The following is a 6,668-nucleotide window of genomic DNA, read 5'->3' as shown; positions in this document are numbered from 1 at the left end:
AGCAAGTTTGCTAATATTATCAAAATCGATAATTCTAATAATTTTATTTAATCTATATAACTACTATATAATTAAATATAATTGACTTCATCTGTAAACTTATTTCTGCAAAATTTTATTGCTAAATTTAGTAGTCATTCTAAATTTTTGGATCTATTTGAGACAGCGGCAAAGCATAGGACGGAAATTGATGTCATTCATTGTGCAGAGAAAAATAATTGAAATAAAGACTAAAATGCACGGGGAGTCGTTTGTAATTTAGCCGACTTTTAAAACACTTTAACAGTTTTACTTGCTTTTTAAAAATAAATTAGTAGTTAAAAGAAAATTAATAGTAGTTGTTTGTTACCTAGAAGGGTAAATTGCACTTGTGGTCCTCAAACTATGAGGCGAGATACTCAAACTTTAATTTGCCATAATTTTTTACTTAAAAGTTCAGAATTTTTGCAATCAAGTCTGACAATTTAATTTAGTTGACTAAATATTGACAAAATGTTGATGCCAAAGTGATGTTGCATCTTAATTTTTGGCGCATCATCAAAATCATAATGCTATTATAAAATAGGGGCAATTGCTTATATACCCCTAAAAAGTTTCCGACTTTCTCATTTATCCCTCTTAGAAGGCTAATATTGAAAATACCCTCTTTACGTTCCAACTTATTTCTAATATACCCCTAGAGTTAAAATCTGTTAATTAACTCTGTTAACTCTATAAAATTACTATTTTGCCCTTTCAAATATACCCTTCCACCATCACTGACTTTCTTATTTGCCCTTAAAGTCAGGGGCACAAAAAGTATTTTGACTTTTGGTCTTTTCCAATATACCCCTCTACCGTCACCAACATTTCTTATTTGTCCTTAAGTTAAGGGCAAAATTGGTATTTTAATTTTTTTTAACTGTCGTAGATGTTTAACTCACGTTTAACCCAAGTTAACTTAATAGTAGATAACTGTGGGGGTATTTTACAATAACGGTGGAACATATGAGGGGTATTTTAGAAAGAAAAAAAAAAGTAGGGATAAATTAGATATTTTCAAACGTATGAGGGGTATATAGGCAATTATCCCTATAAAATATCACTTTTATATTAGCGATACATCAATTTTTAATCAGTTAAATTTGATTATAAGATTTAATCGTAATGATTCTCAAAATTGAAATAAAAATTTACAACAAATAGAAGTTTAAAGACCAAAGTATCATTGACCTCATAGTTTGAAGAACAAAAGTGTAATTTAATTACATATCCTTACCTAGGATTACTTGTCTTTAGAACGTCTCCAATCAGGTTGATATGTGGTATACTATATAATATCTAGTGATCAGGTTCTAGGACCCCCACATTCTATGAGACAGCGATTACAAACCTTAATTTATTCTCTTATTTAAGGGATTAAATTATTGATCGCATTTTATTACAACGAATTGAACCATTAATTATTTCTCACCTAATTTTACTATATATTGGTGTCCCTCTAATATCCTTTATACATAGTTAAATTTATTTACCGAATAAAAAAAGTGAAGCGGATAACGTGCTACGTACCTTCTATCTCAAAAAATATCGACCTTAATTTATGCATGGAAAAAATAGTGTTAGGACTATATCTACTATCAGATCCATCGATCTGATAGAAAAATCTATTTGGCGGATTCGAATTTATGACAAGTGTGAATTCGGGTGAGGGCGTATATATAATTTGAGTCATGATTGGTGGGATTAAGATAATAAATAGAGGGAAAAAAACTGCTATCAGGTTTATCTGAGTGAAAATCTATTAGGCAGATTCGAGACATACGACATGTGGTGCAAATTCACTTTTCCTTACATCCTTGCAATTAGATCTCACCATCCACACTTTCATATATGCTCTGAAAAAAAAGAAAAAAGAAAAAAGAAGTTACTATTAGACGGTATGAGAATGTAAAAGCGAAAAATATGGGCCACGAGTCGCATATCTGGATCCCCTTAACCGTTTCTTTATAACACGAGTTTGCTAGTAATTGTTTTGTGATACGGGTCAAGAAGAATTATGACATGTGCTGCAATTTTTTTTCCTTTTGAATATGGGTGATGGGATTTCACAGTGAGAATGCAAGAAAGATAAATTTCCATCTTTCTTGATAAAAAGGAGAATTTTGTTACCGGTCGGATTTAAACTTGCAACAAGTGGTAAAAAATTTATCCCCCTAACATTCTCACCATCTAATATTTGCTACTGCTGCTGCTGTTGTTGTTGTTGTTGTTGTTGTTGTTGTTGTTGTTGTTGTTGTTGTTACTGTTTTCTCGCTCCATTTTTTTTTTATAAAAAAGGAAGAAACAGATCGTGAAGTTCGTGAAGGCGCGGGTGGAGAGCCAGGTTTCTAATGTTGAAATACGCGTGCGTTAGTGGACAATTCAAGAATTTGGAAGTGCCTGCAGTGAGCTCTCTCTCTCTCTCTCTCTCTCTCTCTCTCTTCTGCTGGCCCTATCACTCTTTCGCACGTGGGAGCAACACGTGGTTGCAGGGATTGGCCACACGTGGGAACGAGCAACACGTGGTCGCAACAGCTGGGGGGAGCAAATCTATCGTACGGCCGTGATTGGGCACAAGCGGAACCCGGCCCAATTTATGTATATTTATTTATATTTTATATGGCGTGGAGCACGTTTTTAGTGTGCCGTGAGTGTAATTAAGCCACCGATATTTTATATATATAATATTATTATAATAATAATATTCTGCGTTTCTGGTGGTGGGCGTTCCAACTTCAAAGTCACGCCACCTACGGTTGGTTGTTACAACATTTGGTGGTCCAATTTTCTTTTTCTTCTTAAAAAAAAAAAAAAAGAAAAGAAAAGAAAAGTAAAGAAAAATCTTAGTCACCGAATAGGAAACTTCGGCGCAGGAAATAGGGTTGAAATTATTTCGGGTGGGTCGCATCTTGTGATGTCGCCGAACTTTTTAGACCCCTTCGTAGGGTCCAACGGCTGCATCCCACCCAGGTTAATAACGTGTGCAATTGTGCAACCGTGCAATTTGTCTCGGTTATTCTACAACTATGTTAAATTTTAATGGTCAAAAAAAATATATGTATTTTTTCTCGATTAATTGCAAACAGCTCTTTATAAATATATCAAATAGTAAATATATTTTTTATAGAGTTTAACTTTTTATTTTTATTTCTATAAAAATCATAACGTTTTCAAATATACTCCTATTAAAATCTGTTAAGAAAAATATAGCTAGTGACGAGTAAAATAGTTAAACCTGATTAGTGAATGAATTAAATTAACCTTTCTACCCCTCTTATATTATTAGATAAATTTTTTTTCCTCGGAAAATATTTTTGTATAATTCTAACTGTTGGAGTTTTTTGAGGAATATATTTATAAGGACGAAAATATTATTTCACTCATAGGGCGCGTTTGGTTCAAGTTATGTAATGTTACAGAGTATTTCGATATATCCAGGTATTTTGGATTCCTAAATGAGATTACTACTTATGTTGCATTAGCGCGTTTGGATTGCCATGTTTATATTATTACTATATTTGGTTCTGTTTAAAAAATTCAGTAATCTAGACAATAAAATATAGTCTATTCCAAAATTGCCCTTACCCATATTTTGTAAACTTTTTTTTACTGTTTACAAATAATATTTTTTTACTAAATAATATTTTTTTACTAAATTTTATCTTAAATAATTTAAATTTTTAAATTTGAATTTTAAATTTTAAATTTTAAATTTGAACTTAAATATAAAATTAATATTTTAATTTAAAATATAAATATAAAATTTATAAATTTAAAATATAAATATAAATATAAATATAAAATTAAAAAATAAAATCTAAATTTAAAATTGATAAATTTAAATACAAATTTAAATTTTAAAATTTAAAATTTAAATTTAAATTTTGGAATTTGGAATTAAAAATTAAAAATTTATAATTTAAAATTTGAAATTAAAAATTTATAATTTAATTTGAAATTTGAAATTGACAATTTGAAAATTAAAGTTACAATTTGAAATTTGAAATTTAAAATCTAAAATTTAAATTCAAATGTAAAATTTAAAATCTAAAATTTAAATTCAAATTTAAAATTTAAAATCTAAAATTTGAAGTTTAAAAATTTAAAATTTAAATTTTAAAACTTTAAATTTAAAAATTAAAAATTAAAAATTCAAATTCAAATTTCAAAATTTAAAATTTGACAATTCAAAATTTTAAATTAAAATTTTTAAATGACGTATTGAAGGGATTTCATGAGTTAGAGGGTAAAATTGTCATTTTATATAATATATAGTATTAGTGAGTTTCAGTAATCCAAGATACACACTCCTCCTTTCGTTAATATTTTTTGTATAATCCTGCATAATGCTACATTACCGACCCAATTACATACCAGATGAACCAAACACAGTAGTCCTTTCAGGGTTGCCTGTAATCCTGCTAGGATAACCGGAACCAAATGCACCCATATACTATTAAAAAATAAAGAGTGCTCTAATCTTTTTTATTTATGATTTTTGTATATTATTTTTTTTTTTCAAATTTAGTACCAAAATCTGAAAGCACGCTGATCGGGTGATTTAACTCTTTATTTTTTTTTATTAAATGATGAGCTACGTACGTGATTACGCAGATGCCATAGGACAGATTCATCTACATGATCTATTAATTTAATAAAGATTGGCCCGTACGTAAGTCCAACGTAATTGATTTTTTCCCTTCGAGAAGAAAACAAAGAAAAAAAAAATAATTGATCATATGAACAATTTCTCGCCGCTACCTTCTATCTAATTAATTTGTACGTATCCTTCTTCTGTTGACAAAGATAGGATCAACGCACGACTAAGGATTAGGTTCAATTAATGCACGCGCGCCCACCAGAGTTTTTCTCTTTTTTTTTTTTTCTTTTTTTTTTCTTTTTTTTCCGTGTGTACTGATGCACGCACCGGAATATTCATGCGCTGTACATGTGGAGGAGGTACAGCAACGTATGAATTGCTCGATCTCTCTCTCCCCCACAACACAGCAGCAGTTATTATATTCCTGCTTATGTGGTCTACCACCTCTGCTTAATTTATTCCCCTCAATCCTAACAATTAATATAAAACTTAAAAAATATATATGTATCCCAATATATGGAGTTACTATTTTTTTTTTAAAATTCTTGTATTCATGTGACATTTTTATAATCTATGTACTTTAATTTGTGACTTTTGAAATTGCAACCGAAGGATATCTAATGTATATTGTATATTCACTTCTTAGCATATCTATTTATTCTTATAACTCCTAGTATTTGAATTTAAAACTAAATAAGATATAACATATGATTTTAATTTCTTGTAACTTATTAGCTTGTGCAGCTTGTATATAGAGAGAGCTTATCTATTTGTTTGAATTAATACACAACCAAAATTTATAATTCTACTTTCGCTATCTCTATTCTACTTGAAAGAAAGGGGACAAAAAAAGTATTTCTCTTGGTGAAGTTTTAACTTGTACAGAATTGGTGAAGCTATATGATGAGGGTCGAGCCGTTGTGCACTGGAGAGGACAAGCTAGTGTTCCGTTGTATCGGTTCGAAAGATTTGCTAGCCGTAGAGGGTTTAAATCTCTTTAGAGAGCGCAAGATTTTTGTGTTCCGGCTTGCTTACTCATCGATACTTTTCATTCTTATATAATTTAACCTTTATTTTGTGTCCTTGCACTGATAGATCCATCTAATATTAATAGATAAAATAAATTGAAAAAAAAGGAGTATATAGGAATATGCTTCAACGTTTCTCGATAAAATTGCAGAAAATATATCATAATAGAACGTGATATTATGTACAAAAATAAATAGTGTATTTTTTCATCGTACTTTTTCACCACACGCAACTTAATCTTTCCGCAATCCCAAATAAAATATAAATAATAACTAAGACCATTAAGCCTTTAATCTGCGTATATGTTGTACAATTGTTAGCCTCCTGACGCACATCTAGTGCAGATAGTGGAGGATTTGATGATGGGTACTTGAGATCCTGAATTTGAAGCTAATTAGTTGCTTCGTTCATTTTTTTTATTAAAAAAAAAGAATAAGAAAATAAACACAATTAATTGTTCGCCCCGGTTTCACTAGATCGAGTTTTTGGCGTAGCGGAAACGACTGACATTGTAGAGCAGGCCCAGGAAATTGTTTTCTCCTGCACACGGTCTGACCATTCACCTTATGCAATGAATTGTCGTACCGAACGAATCTACTCGATCGGTCCCAAAGTGCTAGAAAACAACTGTTATTATTGTCATTGTTATTATTATTGTTATTGTTATTACGAACAACATGATGGATGGTTCATCACCCACGAATAATTCGTTTCTCAGCTGGTCTCAGTATGTATGCATGCACTTGGAAAAGTCTAATTAACACGGGACGTCGTACTCTGGAGTCTGGACCTGGAAAAAAAGATAAAAATCTACCAACAGTGTCTCCCTACTTCGTACGTCAAGCGCATTCAAATTCGGAGGAGCACGTGTTTCAAATACAATTCCACAGTTGGGCAAGAAAATAGAAAAGGACTATGCAGCCCAATTTAGTATCTCCGTGTGCAAANTTTTTTTTTTTTTTTTTTTTTTTTTAAGTTACTCACCAAAAGTAAAAAAATCTAAATTTGCCGAGAATAA

Source organism: Ananas comosus, linkage group 10 (assembly GCF_001540865.1).
Source record: "Ananas comosus cultivar F153 linkage group 10, ASM154086v1, whole genome shotgun sequence".
Classification (NCBI taxonomy): domain Eukaryota; kingdom Viridiplantae; phylum Streptophyta; class Magnoliopsida; order Poales; family Bromeliaceae; genus Ananas; species Ananas comosus.
This window is presented reverse-complemented; position numbering follows the sequence as displayed.